The sequence below is a fragment of the Pantherophis guttatus genome, chromosome 14 (assembly GCF_059756535.1).
Source record: "Pantherophis guttatus breed Tessera chromosome 14, ASM5975653v1, whole genome shotgun sequence".
In the NCBI taxonomy this organism is placed as follows: Eukaryota; Metazoa; Chordata; class Lepidosauria; order Squamata; family Colubridae; genus Pantherophis; species Pantherophis guttatus.
The window spans coordinates 2,138,136-2,156,902 of record NC_142076.1 but is presented as its reverse complement, the minus strand read 5'-3'; the positions used below and the strand labels follow the sequence as shown (position 1 = coordinate 2,156,902).

General features: G+C 47.9%; 1 long non-coding RNA gene and 1 pseudogene across 1 annotated transcript; one reads left to right on the top strand and one right to left on the bottom strand.

The window, feature by feature from the left end:
- The first annotated feature begins 229 nt into the window (after positions 1-229).
- LOC148112081 (uncharacterized) lies at positions 230-14,579 on the top strand. Its single transcript, XR_015729873.1, has 2 exons — positions 230-571; positions 14,388-14,579. It is a non-coding gene; the product is annotated as an uncharacterized LOC148112081 (long non-coding RNA).
- LOC148112082 (uncharacterized) lies at positions 10,664-11,620 on the bottom strand (annotated as a pseudogene).
- Positions 14,580-18,767: the final 4,188 nt, after the last annotated feature.

The following is an 18,767-nucleotide window of genomic DNA, read 5'->3' as shown; positions in this document are numbered from 1 at the left end:
TTTGCTTTTTTTCCCCCTTGCTAAGGGGGGGTGGGAGGGTGCACCAAAGGCCTCCCAAAGGGGGCTGTGGCCACCAGTCAGCACACAACCTCCCCCTCAGCCCCAGAGGCTGAGTTGCTGCCCCAATCCTGCTGTCAGAGTTGGGCCCTGAGCTCAGCCGTTAATCTCCCTCTAGGACTCAGGAACAGAAAAGAAGCTTCCCGGATGAAGGCCAGGCACCTAAGTCACTTTAGCGCCTATGCCACATCTGAGGTCTCCCCTATCCTGCCTTCTTGGCTCTGCCCATAGATGGAGGGCCGTGGCCTCCTCCCCACCAGCCCTCGATGGCTGAGCACAGGTGGAGTTTTCTCTTCCCTCCAGACTGAGATTATGTTGCCAGCCCAGGTGCAGGACCAGCATCTCAGCAATAGGGATGCTACCAGTGGTGGATTGCCCCTGGTTCGCACCGGTTCTGTAGAACCGGTAGTAAAACCAGCAGGAGGCTCCACCCACCAACCCCAACATCATCAAAATGCTTCTGCACATGCACAGAAGAGCTGGTGCGCAGCCCCGTTGTGAACCGGTAGTAAAGGTAAGTAGAACCCACCCCTGGATGCTTCACAACATAAACCAAACCAAATTCATTGTTCTATAAGTGTCTCTCTCCCCTTTTCTCTCTGTCTCCCTCTCCTCTCTCCCTCTCCCTCTTCCTGTCTCTCTTCTCTCTTGTCTGTCTCTCTCTCCTCTCTCCCTCCCTCCCTCTCCCCCCCCCCACCTTTCTCTCTTCTCTCCTTAGCTTCCAAATAACACATTGTTGAAAAATATATTTCTATAGTGCAGCAGCACAAAATACTTTCCAAATATAAGTTTGGGTAGTTTTTATTGTTTAAGAGTGAGGGCCATGGCAGAAAAGCTCCACCAGTCAGGAGCACCTGAGATCTGTCTGAGACCCCTTGTGGGAGGGGGGGAAGTAGGCTGAGAAACTTTGGCTTTCCTCCAAAATGGAGTGCCAGCTTCCTTCCTCCCCCTTCTCTGGTGGCCTTGCAAATGGCTCCCCTTCTGTCTCTTCACCTGTTAAACGGCCACCAGTGCAGCTTCCTTACCAATATAGATCTTGATAAACTTTGTAGATTAAAAATAAATTGAGTGGAAATTAATATAAATGATAATTGGTGGTAGTCATCAGTGCTTCCACAACAGGCTTGCCAGTTCAATTTGTCTAAAGGAGGCGGCATCTGGTCTGGCGCATGATAATGAGGGAATCATTTCACCAGCAAATCTCCTCTGTTACGACGGGATGATGCGTGAATGAACCATCCATGTGGGCAATGAATCTCTCCTGGCTTTTCCAACGGTCGGCAACATACACGCATCTGGACAAACATCTGGACTTCACAGAAGGCAGCGTTGTTGCTGAGGCTTTGCTGTAGTGTAAACCGAGCCTCTGTCTTCAGAGACAAGAGGACTGGATTTTTAGGGGGTGCATGAAGGGAAGTCCGTGAGGTTCCCAGAGATTTATGGATTTTCTTGGTAACACTGGAAGAAAACACTACAGGCGCAACTAGTGCAGCTCTTCTTAATGGCAACAACACACTGCAAAAGGTGAAGGGGCTCCTCTTTTGCTCCTCTTTGCTAACCAATCTGGGACTGGAGAGGGGGGCCAATGGGGAGAGAGAGAGAGGTCCTTTGAAAAAACCCAAATTCTGCAAAAACCAAGTGAGGGCTTCCTGAGATCGTTCAGGGCTGATGTTTTACAAGCCAGTGATTCTATCCTTGCTCCCAGCTATTTTGTCCCAGATTTTAACAGGTTTTAATAGACTTTTGATCAAGAACACCTTGATACCTGGTCAAGGTGTTCAAAGAGACAAGGTGTCCAGCCTCGTCTCTTTGAACAGGTGACCCATCTGGACTATTTTGGGGGGCCTCCCTGTAGACAGTCTTGAAGGCAGCCAAGGTGAATGAGGGGTATGTAGCAGAGGTGAAATCCTACTGGTTCGGACCGGTTCGGGTGAACCACTAGGGATTATGGGCATCAGTTCACTGAACCGGTAGTAATTACCCCTCCTTGGCCCCACCTACGCCCGGCCGGTCACCGCTCACCTCTTCCAGCCGCTCAATATTCCACAGAATTCAATGTTAAATGCAGCAGAGAGAATGCTAACTTTTCTCCCTCCATTCACAAGGGAGCTGCTGCAGCCTGTCCCTTTAAGGTAGTCCCCAGGAGGGGGGGGAGGGAGAGCAGCTGGAATGGAGCCGTTTTTTGTGAAAGGCAGGAAAATGAGGAAGGGGATTTTCCTGTCTGTCCTCCATTCCTGAAGCTCACCAGACTGAGGGAAGGATGGTAGGCAGGAATATTCCCCTCCCCATTTTCCTGCCATTCGCAACAAAGAGTGGCTGGGAGGGGAGTGATGAGTGATGAGTGATGTTGAGTTGGCCACGCCCATCCAGTCACATGACCTTCCCCCAAGAAGCCACACCCACAGAACCAGTAGGGGAAATTTTTTAATTTCACCCCTGATGGGTAGGAAGAGTTGACTGGCACTCTTTGATCGGGATTCCAAAATGGTGCAACATCAGGTGGGGGGGGTGATCGGTGCTCAGAGAAGCAAAGACACCTGGGAAAGTCTCTGCTGCCATCCCACCTGTCCATCCAGAGTTTTGCAGCTCAGATCTAACCATCCTCCTTCTTTGCCTGAAGTTTTAAAAATTCCAGTTAAAACTTTCCTAATCAGGTAGGTGATTTCCCTCTGGAAATCAAGAGGGTTTTTTTTTTATCAAGATAATCAAACCACTCTGCCAGAAGAGAAAAGGCTGGGAATTGCAGTCATCCTACAGCATTATCCCAGAAAAGCATTCTCATAGACGCAAGAATTTGACAGCTCAACTTTCTGAGTGGGTGTAAGGTACACTTTGAGCCTGCAAGATATTCTCTTTTCCCCCCATTGATCCACGAAACAAAGCAGAGCCAGCAGGAGGAGAAACGGACCCAGAATGCTCCTTAAAGGAGCCAATGCTGCTGCTTTGGTGGGAAAAGTGCTCTCATTCTAGTAAATGTAAACATTTTAAATGAGTTTTAAATCCACCCTTCTAGCAAATTCACCCTGCCAGCTGAGAACAAAAGCATTTGGAGCAGGAAATTCTGGATTTCCAGTAAGAAGAGCAGAGACCCCTTTGAATGTTTAATTCTCAGGCTGCGAGCCATGCCGTTGTGTGCAGGTCCACCCTCTGTTGCCTATGGCTTGTTTTCCTGTCTTCACAGCCTTTTTCCCCTGTCCTGCCCCCACCTGTTTTGTCAGAGAAGTTGTGAAGCGATTGCAGTTTAGGAAGTCCCATATTAAATGCACTTCCACCTTGACTTTCTGGAGAGAGGAGTTTCAAAGTCTGTTTGCACAGAAGGGCCGAGGGAGAAGCCATCCATCAGCCTAGGACAAGGTGTCAGCGAGATCAGCAGGAGCTGAAGACACTCTGAAGCCCTGGCCACTCTTTGCAGCCTGCACGGTCAAAAGAGACTCAGGTGAAAGCTCTGCTGTTTGCAGGGGGTCTTCCTGGTGCAACCTCGCTGCCAATAGGGTTTGGGGTGGGTGATGGAGACCCCTTGATGCAGCCTGGAGCCTCCTGGATTCATGGCCACTGTGGGAGCCCAACTTCTCAGGGGGACAACCTGAGAGACAATTTGGAAACTGTGGTTGCTACAGAATGCAGCAGCCTGATGCAAACATCTGGAAGGAGGACTTGGTGTTGGGGGTGATGTTTGTTGTCCATAAGATTGCAGGTCCAATTGGAGGTGCTGGTTTTCACCTAGAAGGCCTTACAAGGCTTGGCCAATGTGTCCTTGCAAGGGTCTCTACTGGACAGGATTGGCCTGTTCCAGGGTCAGTTTCTCAGTAGCAGCCCTCATGCTACAGAGCTCCTTGCTGCTGCCACCCCAGGGAAGGGAAGCCCCCACCTCACTTGATGTTACTTGATTTTATGCTGTGATTTTGTACTATTACCATATTTTTCGGAGTATAAGACGCACTTCCCCCCCACCAAAAAGAGGGTGGAAATGTTGGTGCGTCTTATATACCGAATACAGCCATTTTTGGCCTCCCGGAGCTCTGCCCCGCTAATCCCATTTTTGCAAAAAAAAAATGGGCCCTTTTTCGCAAAAGGAGGATGCGCAGAGGGTTTGGGTGGCCTGCAGAGTGCTCCTGGGGGCCGGGGAGGGCAAAAACTTTTTTTCTTACTTATCTCTTTGAAATATTGGTGTGTCTTATACACTGGTGTGTTTTACAGTCTGAAAAATACGGTATTGTGCTGGTATTTTGAAACAGCCTTGCATTGTACCATGTTAGGGTGGTATAGAAATCCGGCAATAAGGAAAACCAAGGAATTAGAGGCCTGAGGTAGAAAGAAAAGGAAAAGGACACATAGCCCGAACTGAGGTACAGATCTCCACGCCTTCCTATCTTGCAAGCAATCCTTGCTTCCGGCATTCCCCGCAGGCAACTGCATCCGTGGCCTTTTGTTCTTTAAACCTCTCGCCTCTCCTTCTGATGGTCTCGTCAACTCCATCCAAGCATCACTTTCTTAGGCTCCCCTTGCTCACAAGCGTTCGGTTCGTCCTTCAGAGGGTGGTTTTGGCCATTACGTCCGTGCATCTTCAAGATGACTAATTCCTCTCAAAACTCTCTCTCTTTTATGCTTGACTCTCTCTTTTTCTCTGTGTCTCCCCTCTTTCTGCCACTTGCATGTCTGCAGTCTCCCATCGCCATCATGCTGAACCAGTTGCTTCTCCTGCATGCCCAGTTCTCACAACCAACGAGAGGAAAGTCTCGTCCTTCGTTCCTAGCAGTAGACCATAGGCCAGCCATGTTTCTACCAGCCCTTGAAAATCTTAGATCCCCTCCATCCCTTTCCCATCTGTGGGAAGCTCACCCCTCTTAGAAGAATGAAATATTTTGAGAAATATTAAAAAAGGCAAGATAAAATATTTCCCCTAAAAGAGAAATAAAAATCTTAAGGGAGACAGAAACTCAGAGCCCAAGCTCCCTGCCCCCAGCAGATATTTTATGCCCATTAAGAAAGACTGGGCCATCCTATTTACAAAACAAAAGACCTTCAGCTTCAGGGTGACGGGATTAAGACATGACCCTTCAGGACATAATAGGATTAACCCACTACCATTTAGCAGAAGACGCAGAGCTCACTACATTACACAATCTCCTAAGGATATTGCATCACCCTCAGAAACTTCAACCAAACTTCAACAAACACATAGGATTTGTACTATGCCTATAGAGCCAGCTATGACCCCTACATAACCCCTACATGGCCCCATGGGAGCCTGACAACAGCCAATAGAAAATACGTTCTTGCACAGGAACAAGAAGCTCAAGTGCAAAGCCCAAGAGAAGGTATAAAAATCCCTCACTCTCAACTCTATGTGGTCAGCTGCCCTGAGCCACATGTGGTTTTGCTTCATCATTAAACCATCTTTCCAAGCAGCCTCCATGTTTCCAGTGTCTTTCGGCGGGGGGGGGCAGAACTGGTTCAGTGACGTCATATCGTCACCACTACCGGCTCAGTGGAACTGGGCCGAACCGGGAGGAACCCTCCACTGGGTCGGGGGGGAGTTAAACTTGGAGATTTTGGCATGCAAATTTCAGTTCTTGCTTTGCTCTACTGTATTTCACTTGGCTTTAAGTAAGCTATACCTTTTTCACCAAATGGAGTCAAGGATTGTTCTTACTTAAAGGTTTGAGATTAGAAAGAACTGGGAAAGATTTTGGTTCAAAACTGCACCCAGTCAGAAAACTGGATTCATAGACAGTTGAGGCATCTGGGCCCGCAGCTGCCCTGCACTGGGTTGTTCCGAAAGAGGAGGTTCCTAGATCTTCCTCCCTTCTGCAGCTGCAAAAAGCAGGGATGTCTCTTAAACAGCAGATTGCGCTGCATACTTGGTCTACACCTGCAACAGGCCTACTTTTGGAAAACTGCCACCGTTACAATCTTTCACACAGAAGCCAAAACGATGCAGCACAACATAACAATTGCATGAACACACACCTGCTCCATGTTCTACCAGGCCCCACAATTTCAGTGGAACATAGAAATTTTACCCACATTTTGTATATTAAGAAAAGTTTTCAAGGAGTAGGAAGAGCTGGACCAGGCAGATAGACTCGTTTCCAAGGAGGTAAGATGGACCACCGAGCTCAAAAGACACGACGCAGAGAATATTTGAGGAGATTCAGTTTCATTTATGTTGATCCACCAGCCAGAGTGAATCAGGAAATTTGGTCACTGGATGAGACAAGCTCTTTTCCAAATGGGAACACAGCCATTTTTCATTTTTCTCCAACTTCAATTTCTTTCTTTGGCTCTGTGACTCATTTGCTTTTTCCTTTCTTTTCATTCTTGCTCAAACCAGAGCACAGTTGCTTTGAATGAATGATAAACTCATATCCACAGGCTGATTAACCTGGTTTTCAAATTAAACTATTTTCTGGATTGGCACAAAACATCTAACCATAAACTAACCAAATGGGTTCAGTTTGGATGACGTAGAGCTGAACCACTACCAGCATCTCAGCCAGCAAGAGGAATTGTAGTGCAACAACATGAGAGGTTCTGCCTCTGGCCAAATGGGTCCTTGCCTTGTGATGGAATAAAGGTACCCCAGGGAAGGAAGGAATAGAATAGAATAGAATAGAATAGAATAGAATAGAATAGAATAGAATAGAATAGAATAATAGAATAGAATAGAATAGAATAGAATAGAATAGAATAGTTTATTGGCCAAGTGTGATTGGACACACAAGGAATTTGTCTTGGTGCATATGCTCTGAGTGTACATAAAATAATGTACATAACAGTGTACAAATAGTGTACATAAAATAAAAGATACATTCATCAAGAATCATAAGGTACAACACTTAAAGATAGGAAGGAAGGAAGGAAGGAAGGAAGGAAGGAAGGAAGGAAGGAAGGAAGGAAGGAAAAATGAATTTCCCCTACAACCATTTGCCAGAATTTTCTGGAGCATGTATTTTAGAGATGCATCAGCAGAAAAAAAGTTGGTTTTCCCTTGTCTGCTGAAGGGAATAAAATCACTGAATAAAAATGGACTCATCCTCTTAAGACAAACAGAGCAAGAGAGCCACCAATGGAGGCATCAGAAGCCACCAACCTGGGCTCAGACCCCAGAGCAGCATAGCTCTCAGATATGCTGCTGTACATGACTAGCTAAGTGAGAGAAGAAGGGGGTGGATGTTGCCACCCCAGCAATGAAGAAACCTTCCTGGGCTGAGTCGACAGCAAAAGGGGAAGGTAGGCGGCAGACTCTCAGGCTGGCATTGAGGCTGCCGAAGGAGTCCACTGTCATGCTGCCTCTCCCCAGCAGAGCCTTGGGGGCAGGGTTCCCTGTCGATCTGCCAGAGAAAAGGGCCATGAACTTGCACATTTGCAGGTGCCAAATTCAATTCAATTCAAAATCATCTGAAGAGAAAAAACAGCCATCGTCAAGAAACGCCTGACCATATTTTAAGTGGTATTGGGAAGCTTCAAGGAAAGCTTCCAAGGGAATTTTTTGGCTGGACGTCGGCTTAAGTCTACAGCAATATTTCTCAGTCTTGACTACTTTAAGATGGGTGGATCAACTCCAAGAATTCTGGGAGTGGAAGGAACACTGCTCTACAGATATGAGATTCCAGGCCAATGTAAAGACCATCCCAAAACTGTCCCTAAACTCTTAATATGACGAGTATTTTGTGCAGTTTTGGGATGGGCTTTATGTTGGACTGGAATATCATATCTGTACAGCACTATTTCTCAACTTTGGCTGCTGTAAGATGGGTGGACTTCCATTCCCAGAATTCTTGGAGTTGGTCCACACATCTTAAAGTAGTCAAAACTGAGAAATATTGCTATAGACTTAAGCCGATGTCCAGCCAAAAAAATTCCTTTGGAAGCTTTCCTTGAAGCTTCCCAATAATACTTAAAGCATGGTCAGGCATTGCTTGACGAGGGTCTAGGACAGGGCTGCCAAACTCCCATCCCATGGCCCGGATGCATCACGTGCTGGCCACATCCACGCCCGACTTAGCAAAGATGGGGAAAGTTCCGATACGTCACGTGATGCCACCATGACGATGTGAGTTTGACACCCCTGGTCTAGGACAACTCGCCATGGCCAATCACCGCAGCCAACTACTCACGGCCAACTCACTGTGGCCAGCTCACTGCAGGACAAGAGTTACACTAATATCAAAGAAATGATGGAATAGATTCATTTAAAAAAGGATGCAAAAGGAGGGACAAAATAAAATGTGAATGACAACATTTAAAATATGTTCAAAATTATTTTTAAAAACTAAATTGTTGAATTGTCTCGCAGCGAGTTATTCCATGGTGAGTTGGCTGCGTTGAGTTGTCCCATTCCATCTCTAAATGTCCATCAAACAAGAAGCTGCTTTGAGTTTCTGTCCATCTGCTTGGCAGAGCTGTATTTCCTCTCAATTTCTTTGCTTTCTGATAGCTCTTTGTCACATTCACACCTCCTTTTTCCAGGGTACATTTCGGTTGTTTTTAGTGTGAGAAGACATAAATAAGAGGAAATTAAGTGCTACAAAATGTTGAAGAAGCTTTCAAACATCCATAGAAGCAGGTTGATTGCTTGGAGCAGCAGAAATTCGGAGGAGCCAGTTTGGAACTTGGCTACTGCAGAGATAAACTGAATATAACATGGTTTCCTAACTTATTCAACTTCCAGCGATTTTGTTTCCATTCCCCAAATAGAGAAAGCTGGGATATTAGCATAATTCTGTAGATTAAAGCTACTCTAACCCCCTCTTCAACCCCCAGGCTGAGTTGCAATTCAAACCTGCAGTTCTCATTGTCAAGCCTGCATTTATAGCCACCGGCAGGAATGGGATGTAGGTGTACCTGGAGATAAGAAATTAAAACAGATAAAAATATAACTCAGTTCAAAACGTCCCTCACTGCAAGCATTAATTCCAGTCTTTAAAATGCAGATTTTAACATTTAAACTCACAGTTCAGTAAAAGGCCATTCAGTTTTAAGAACTTTCAATGCATATCAATTTAGCTTTTTTTTTAAAAAAAATGCAGGGTTTTTTGTCCTGCCATTTATACATATTTTTCTTTTCCCTACCAACCTGACTATTAAGAAGAAAACTCTGCAGAATCACTACACTGCAGTCAAAAACACCCATTGAGGTAGCAGAATGTGGGTCTGTTCAAAGTGTGCTTATTGTTGCGGGGGGGTTGGGGGGAAGTGGAAACTACAAAGAGGGTAAGGAAACCACTAGCAATTATGGGGTTATGGCAGCATTGTAAGAGGGAGTAAGAGGGAGCCAACAAACCCCCCACCTCCTTTATTTATTTATTATTCGTATTTCTATGCCGCCCAATTCTCCGAGGACTCTGGGCGGCTTACAACAAAGACAATATGAACAATATACAATAAGAGATGTTTTAAAAACCCATACACACCGCTCATGGCCGGATCTCGCAAGATCGCAGCGGCGAGATCAACAGCTCCAAGCCTGCTGGAAAAGCCAGGTTTTCACCATTTTCCGGAAGGCCAATAGGGTAGGGATGGTCCGGACCTCAGGAGGTATCTGGTTCCAGAGAGCTGGGGCAGCCACAAAGAAGGCCCTCCTCCGCGGGCCCACCAGCCAACATTGTTTAGCTGACGGGACCCGGAGGAGACCAACTCTGTGGGATCTTGCCAGTCGCTGGGAGCTATGCAGTAGAAGGCGGTCTCGAAGATAGCCTGGCCCTGAGCCATGTGGGGCTTTAAAGGTAATAACCAACACCTTGAATTGTGACCAGAGACCGATAGGAAGTCAGTGCAGCTCACGGAGGATTGGTGTAATGTGGGAGTGCCTAGGTGCATCCATGACTGCTCAAGCGGCTGCATTCTGGACCAACTCCAAACACTTTTTAGGGGTAGACCCATGTAGAGCATGTTGCAATAATCCAACCGTGAGGTGACAAGGGCATGAGTGACTGTGAGAAGAGCCTCCTGATCCAGGTAGGGTCGCAATTGGTGTACACAAGGCGAACCTGTACAAAAGTCCCCTTAGCCACAGCTGCTAGGTGTTGCTCTAATATCAGCTGTGGGTCAAGGAGGACACCCAAATTGTGAACCCGTTCTGAGGGGGACAGCTTCTCCCCCGCCCCAGGGCTAAGGATGGACAATCGACATGGTCCTTGAGAGGCAATACCCACAGCCACTCGGTCTTGTCTAGGTTAAGTCTGAGCCTGTTGACTCCCATCCAGACTCTCACAGCCTCCAGGCACTGGCACATCACATCCACTGCTTCACTGAAATGATGCAAGATAGAGATATGCAGCTGGGTATCATCGGCATGCTGCTGATATCTCACCCCGTATCATTGGATGATCTCACCCAGCGGTTTCATGTAGATGTTGAATAGAAGGGGAGAGAGGACCGAGCCCTGAGGCACCCCATAAACGAGGGGCCTAGGGGTCGACCTCTGTCCTCCTATCAACACCGACTGAGACCGACCGGAGAGATAAGAGGAGAACCACCGTAACACAGTACCTCCCACTCCCAACTCCCTTAGTCGGTCTAGTAGGATACCATCGTCGATGGTGTCAAAAGCTGCTGAGAGGTCAAGTAGCACCACGATAGAGGAATGACCCCCATCACGGGCTCACCAGAGATCATCCATCAGTGTGACCATAGCAGTTTCCGTGCTGTAGCCAGGTCTGAAGCCAGATTGAAGAGGGTCCAGATAATCCGTTTCATGCAATGTCTGTAGGAGCTGAAGTGCCACCACTTTCTCTACAACCTTCCCCACAAAAGGTAAGTGGGAGACTGGACGAAAGTTCTTTAATTCTGCTGGGTCCAAGGAAGGCTTCTTGAGGAGGGGCCTTATAACCGCTTCCTTTAATGGTTGCGGAAAAGACCCCTCCCTTAAGGAAACGTTAACTAAAGTCAGGAACCAGCCTCGTGTCATCTCCCTGCTGGCCGAAACCAGCCAGGAGGGGCACGGGTCCAACAAACAAGTTGAGGAACTCATCGCATTCACAGCCATGTCCACTTCCTCAGGAGTCACAGGCTCAAACTCCTCCCACACAATAGGACTAAGACCTGCCCTGGTCATCTCAGTTGGAATTGCCCAATCAGAATCCTGGTCCATTCGAATCTGAGCGACTTTATCTGACAGAAACTGCACAAATTCCTCAGCTCTACCCTGTAAGGGCTCCTCCGCTCCCCCTACATTAAGGAGAGAGCGAGTCACCCTAAACAGTGCAGCTGGGCGAGAATCAGCAGATGCAATAAGTGCGGAAAAATGCAAACATTTTGCCGACCGTATCGCCACTAAATAAGTCCTAATAAAGGCTCTTAAGAGTGTTCAGTCAGATTCAGATTTACTGGTCCTCCAGCACTGCTCTAGACGTCTCTTCTGGCGCTTCATCTCCCGGAGCTCCCCGGTAAACCAGGGAGCTTTTCTGGATCCACTGCTCTTGAGAGGTCGCAAAAGCACAATCCGGTCCAGTGCCCCAGACGCTGCCTTATTCCAGGCAACAATCAGGGTCTCTGCCGGGCTGTGGACAAGGGAGTCAGGTATCTCCCCAAGCTCCTTCCGGAACCCTGCAGGGTCCATTAGGCACCTGGGGTGGAACCACTTAATTGGCTCGGCCTCCCTGCGATGGGGGAGTGGCGTCCTAAAGTCCAACCTCAGCAGGAAATGATCTGACCACGACAAAGGAGAAACATCCATATCCCTTCATTCCAGATCACGTCTCCACTACTCCGAGAGAAACACCAAGTCAAGCGTGTGTCCCCCCTATGGGTCGGACCCTGAACTACTTGGGTCAGGTCCATGGTTGTCATGAAAGCCATGAACTTCTGAGCCAAATCTGAGGGTTCGCCCAGTGACGGCAGGTTAAAGTCCCCCAGCACCATGAGCCTGGGGAACTCCACCGCCAACCCGGCTACTGCCTCTAGTAGCCCAGTTAGGGATGTTGTAACGTAGCTTGGAGGCAAGTACGTCAACAACAGACCCAACTGAACCCTTGAGTCCAACCTTAAGAGGAGGGACTCACATCCAACAATCTCCAGGGCAGGGATCCAGCGAGGGCAAAGACTCTTACAGGCAATGACTGCCATTCCTCTACCCCTTCCCTGGAGTCGCAGCTGATGCAGTATCTGAAACCTGTCTGGGTACATCTCTGAGAGGGGAACACCCCACTCCTGGCCCAGCCAGGTCTCAGTTATGCATGCCAGGTCAGCCCTCTCCTCCAGGATTAAATCCCGAACGAGGGGGGCTTTATTAACAACAGACCTGGCATTAAATAGCAGCAGCCTGAGGCCAGGGCCCTGATTTCCCAAGTCACCAGGTATACGGGATGAGCCTTGTGAACCAAAACCAGAGGGGCCGGAACAAGTAATTGCTTTGACATAGCGAGTCCTAGTTCCCCGAGAGCAGCCTACCCCTCGGCTCCCGTCATATCTACCTCTCCCAGTCATAACCGCAATATTCCGGCTCTCCATCTCCCCAGAGACCCCCTCTCCATCGGCCCCCCTCTTCCCCAGCAGGCAAGGCACTTCATTCATGCTGAGCCGGGGGTCATATCTGGGCCCCCATCTGCTTCTCCTTGGCCATCATGCCAGGTGTTACCCCACAGTTCCCTCCTGGGCCCCCTGGAAGCTGAAGAGGCAGCGTGGTGTGGGGGAGGTGACTGTCTTACCTCTGGGATCCAGGTGCCTGCGTACCTGCCTGCCATGATGCTTGCAAAGTGACTCTCAGGCACAAGAAACCATAATGACCTTGTGCGCTGATCAGAGTTGTTTCCTTGCTGTTGCTTGCCTATTTATAAGAATCTAGCTAGAACATTCAGATAAGGGCTTCAGGGATTTTGGGGGGGGCGAGAGGGGGTCAATTCTTGTGCCTTTCAAATGTTCACTTCCATTTACTCAGGAGGATAATTTTAAGAGGGGAATCATTTGTCAGGAATGGTCTAGGCAGGCTTCCTGCATGACCAGGGGGTTGGACTAGAAGACCTCCAAGGTCCCTTCCAACTGTTATTCTCTTAAATCTAAGCAAATGGAAGTCAGGGGGAGTAGAACTTCTGGAAGTGCTGAGGGGATGCCCACATGCAGATGGCAAAGCCCTGACTTTGTTTCTCCTTCTGCCTTCACTTTCCTTGGGAGAGGGACGTTCCCAAATGCCCTGGACTGTGGGGGGATCTTTTCAGCTGCCTCTAAGCCGGTCAACAGCAGGGCTGGAAATGGCGTTTTTGTCTCTTCACTGGGTGCATCTTTTTCTTCCAGGAGATCCCCGGGCCCTGTTGTGGTGGGGCACAGAGACCTCCAGGGAAAGGGAAGTGGGGCTGACTCAGTTGCTGCTCAGTTTAAGCAAAGATAAAAAGGACCCTGTTGTTCAGGGTCCTGACAGGCTTAGTAAAGGGGGACCCCCACCCTGGCACAGGAGAGAGGGGCAGGGGGACCCCTCAAACTTAGCACTGACTCTCCCCTCTCCAGGGAGGACCGAATACCCAAAGGCCTTTCCTTAAGGGTCCCTACTGGCCAGAGGAAGCTGGCTCTGCTTGAGAACCATGGCTGCTAAGTCTCTGCCCCCTCTCCCCCCACTTCCACTTGGTGAGATGCAGGGAGAAGCCCAGCTGACTCTCTGCAGATGGCAGGGCCACCAGTTCTTCTGCTCTGGGTGAGCTCCGAAGCTGAGCAAGGCTTGTCTGCTTCAGAGCCCGGATTCTGCCTGGGATCTGCACGACCTCAAGCCCCCCCTCCCCTTCCCCCTCCTGTCCCGGAGGCATCCTGTACAATCCGTGGGCAAGCAGAGGGGGCTGAACAGGAAGTGTCTGCTGCTGGGAAATGCCGGACCGATGGACAGATGGTGGCCCAGCCTAGAAAAGGCTTTGAAAGAAGATCAAAGGGGATTCCGTCCAGCGCATGGAAAAGTGATTCTGCAAATGTTGTCAGTTAGAAAAGCTGATCCCAGATTTCTGCTGAATTGATCCTCATTAGGTCAAGGAATGTTTTAGGTGCCAAAAAGGGTTTTGGGAAATATCAGGGTTGTTGTGAAAGAATGGTAGCAGAGGTCATTTAAGGTAGGGATGTGGGGCACAGGGAGCATTTGGACTACCAGACCTTGGTGACATCTCTAAAGGAAGAGTTTGGGACAGAGAGCGCCCTTCCCTCCTGGGACCGGAGAAATGACCTTTAGTTTCCAAGATGCCCACCCTTGAAAACTTCTCTTCTCTTCTCTTCTCTTCTCTTCTCTCCTCTCCTCTCCTCTCCTCTCCTCTCCTCTCCTCTCCTCTCCTCTCCCCTCCCCTCCCCTCCCCTCATCCTCTCTCCTTTCAAGAGTGTTTATAATGCAATCTGCCTGTTGCTCTTTTTTTTTTAAGTGCTGGGAAATGTTATGCCTGACCCAGTTCTGAAGTGGACGCTGTAGTGTCACCGGCTGCGTGGAGCTCATAGGAAGAGAAGGCATCTGCTGGGGGAGACCAGCAGAGAAGAAATCAACCTCTTTTGTTTCCTGGAAAAGATCCTTTAGGAAGATCATTGCTGGGTCAGTAATTAAATAAGGGAGCTAATTACTTAATTGCCTCTTCTTTCTAGGAAACGGAGAGGTCAGGATTTAACAATCTGAAGTGGAAAAATCCGCTTAGATGGAAGCAGCCACATCACTTCATTTGCAGGGACTCACCAGGCACGGAGAAAAGTGCAGGAAATGAGTCACAGGGCATAAGAAACCAGCCGTGTCTAAAGTCTGAGGTGGAGCCAATTTGCATCTTTGACATGAGAATTATTCATAGGTTTGCTTTCCTTGACAAGTGACACGGTCACAATATCCGGGGACTCATTTCTGACAGCCTTTTAGGTCACCCCATGGTGCTCCTTGGCACCAACCAGGGAGATGCGGAAGCAGAAGTCTGGCAGCCCCTTCAAATGGGCAGGAGGGCCTCCAACTGCAGCTTCACTGGCTTGAAGACCATGATAGGCTCCTTGCTTGGTGGAGACATGACGTCCCTTCCATTGAAGGTCGCATACTCCAGAATCCATGGTGGAGTCTTTCAGCTCTTGGCCACCGAGGTACAGAGCAGCCCCACTCACCCAAACATCAGGTAGCGGCAAATCTTACACAAGACCCATAAAAGATCAGAGCTAAAATCATAGCCATTTTATTTGGTGGGAGCAGGAAGAAGGAGGCAGTAGACATCTGGCTGGGAAAAAGAACAGCCTTCCTTCTGTATTTCTTTGGGTCCCATTTCAATGGTTACTGTGATGAATGCTGAGTTACTTCATTTTTATTGGTATCTGAAAACTAGAAGTGCCTTTAAGACACGGGAACCAGGGGTGGAATTCTACCGGTTCAGACCAGTTCAGGCAGACCGGTAGCTCCGACAATCAGCTGGGAGCGAACCGGTTTGTTCCAACAATCAGGTCGGGACGCCCACCTGTCCCTGCACTTTATTTATCTTTATCTTCTCAGCTGATTGGCATGGCAGAGGGGATTGCCGCCTCAGCTGTGTTACTTCCAAGTGGTAACACAGAAGGTTAGTATTTGTAAAACTGTGCATGCGTGCACAGCGTGCATTAAGTATGGCACATGCATTAGGCACGGCACGCACATTAGACATGGCATGCACATTAGGCATGGCGCGCACATTAGACATGGCATGCACATTAGGCACGGCACACACATTAGACATGGCATGCACATTAGGCACGGCGCACGCATTAGGCACGGCATATGTATTAGGCACGGCGCGTACAAGGCACACACTCACTGAACCGGTTGTTAAACTGGCAGCATCCCACCACTAATGGGTACACTTGATCAGATCATAGATTGGAAGGAAGCTTGGAGATGATGTACCCAGCCCTTGACCATTGCAGGGGTCTGCTACATCATTCCTGCCACCTGGCCTCTGTTTAAACACCTCCAATGAAGGAGAGGTGAAGATGGTCTGTGGCTCTGCTGCTGTTGTTGAACAACTGTGACCTCTAATAAAAGTTCATACAATGGTGTATTTGGAAATGGCCTCCCAAGCCATTTCCCACAGAAAACACCGGGAGAGACAAAACCTGGGTAGGCGTGGCTGGATGGTCATGTGACTGGGTGGGAGTGATGTTGAGTTGGCCAAGCCCACCCAGGTTTTGTGGTTCCCAGTGTTTTCTTTTCTGTGGGAAACGGGTCCAAATGGCTCTTTGAGTGTTTAAGGTTGCAGACCCCTGTTCTAGTGAGATTCACTTTTATGAAATAGTATAGATTCTCCTGCTTGAGTAGGGGGCTGGACTAGAAGACCTCCAAGGTCCCTTCCAACTCTATTCTATTCTAAATTGAAATGGACTTATTGGGAAGATATTGTAACCTGGATCAGAGGAATCTGCCTAGAAATTCAGACCTTGAATTTGAGAGCCAAAGTAGCTTGTGGGAGAATTCCAATGGAGATAGCATCTATCTGGGACACTACCACTACCACCATCCGAAGCCAGGCACCAACTTCAAGAGCCTCGGCTGTTTTGCCTGGTGGACAAGGAAGGCCCATGGAGAGCTTTTTGACCCCTCCAGGCTTTCTTCAGGAGCTCCTTCCTTTGCATAATGGAGATGGCTACCTACCTGACCTGGGTTTGCATCCTCATTTCTCCCCGTTCCTTTTTTTTTTTTTTTTTTGCCCCAAACTTTCCCCACCAGGGCAGTGTTTTCAAACATTACAAAGCCTGACTTTTTCATATTCATGACTCTGGCATTTCCATAGCAACAGAAGTCCTTCATAAAAGAGGAGGCAAGAAAAAGACTAATAATAGGCCAGAGACCCAAGTGGAGAGTTGGCGGAGAGGAAGTGTTCCAGGTTGGAGCTGCTTGGCAGGAGCTGGGGCTTTCCTTTTGGCGGATCAGCCTGTGTTGGTCCCTGAGGGAACCCTCGAAACAACATCTACAGGGAAGTCCCAGAGATTCCCTGAGGGTGGAAAGGAGTCTCCAAGAGCTTCTTGGAAAGCCCTGAGAAGGAGGACATCCTACAACATCTTCATTGAGAATTAGTGCTGGAAGACAAGTTCCAATTTGAAATTTGGAATGGATTGACCAGTCAACTCTCCTTCAATCCTTTTCTTCTGACCAAACACACCAAGTGATGTGGCCCTTTTTCATGAGAAGTTACTTCAACATTTTGATCATTTGGACTGCTCTTTTCTGGCTCTACAGTCACCTTTTTAAGAAGCAGACACAATACATAGAATCTGAAAGTTGGGAGGATTCTGGGAGGCCAGCTAGTCCAACCCACTGCTTGGTTCAAGAACTATAAAAACATTTCAGAGGATGACTGTCCAACCTCCTTTGAACATCTTCAGTGAATAGAATAGAACAGATCACTTCATGGTGTAGCTTATTCTCTGTTTCCCCTTCAGTTAAAAGCTGGAACAAGGTCTATAACAGGGGCCAATTAATCTCTGGGTCTCTTCAGGACTAGATTTTAAGACAAGAATGAGCCCCTGGCTGCCAGCTCTTTTTGTCAGGAAATCTCTCCTAACATCTGTTCTGAATCTACTTCCCTCTAGTTTCAACCACTGATTCTGGCCTTTCCCTCTGGGCTGGCTGAAAACAAGCCCCTCCCTCCCCTGAATTGACCGCTCTTTAGAAGTCTGCCATATCTCCCCTCAGTCTTTTTCCTGTTCAGCTAAATATTTATTGCTCTTCACAGGACTTCATTGTTAGTTCCCCAGCATCCTCCCTAAAAATCACTCCCGCATCTCTATGTCCTTTTTAAACTGCAGTGGCCAGAACTGGACATAGAACTCCAAAGAGGTCCTGGCCAGGCAGAGCAGGATGGAACCGTTCTTTATTATTATCTGGACTCTCTGTTCCTATTAATGGATCCCAAAATAGCAATTGCCTTTTTAGCAGCTGCCTCACGCTGCTAGCTCATGTTCAATTTTTGATATACTAGAACACTGAAATCCTTTCCTTTGTCCTCCTGCCAAGCCAGGTCTCCCCTAGTCAATGCTTGTGCCTCTCGTTGTTCTCTCTCCTCATGCAGGATGTTACATTTCTCCCTCTTAAACTTCATTCTGCTTGCTATGGACCATTCACGAAACTTACCTAGATCTTTTTCTGTCCTTCTCTTTCTTCTCCAAAGCGTTAGCCATTGCTCCTAGTTTTGTGTCATCTTTAATTTTGATAATAGTCTCCTCAACTCTTTCATCCAGGTCCAAAATAATCCCTGGGTGCAGGATGGAGTCCTGCGGTGTTCCACCAGACCCTCCCTTCAAAGGTCATGTGGAGCCACTTATGACTACTCTACGATACTTAGTCATCCAATCATGAATCCACCTAAGAGTCATATTATCTGGCCCATATTTTACCATTTTATGAGTGACGACATCATGAGAGATTTGTTCAGTGCTTTGCTGAAGTCAAGGTACATGATTTTCTGCAGCATTTCCCCAGTCTCTTATGCAAGTACTAACAGAATCAGAAAAGTGGATTAAAATGACGTGGTGGCAACAGCCCATGTTAGATCTCGTTAATTGTTGTATTCCTTTCCAAGTGCTCACATATGTGCTGTTTAATGATCTGCTTAAGGCCCTTCATCCATATAAACATCAAGCCTCCTTTGTCCTTTTATGGGAGGAAGGGACAACTGTTCTCCACAGATCTTCTGAGATGAGTTCTTAAGGATCACGTCAACGCTATGATCACCTCCACTAATTCAATACCCTAGAGTATAATTTGACTGAATTCACTTGCATTCCCTTAAATTAGCTAAGTTTTTTCCCCTCTC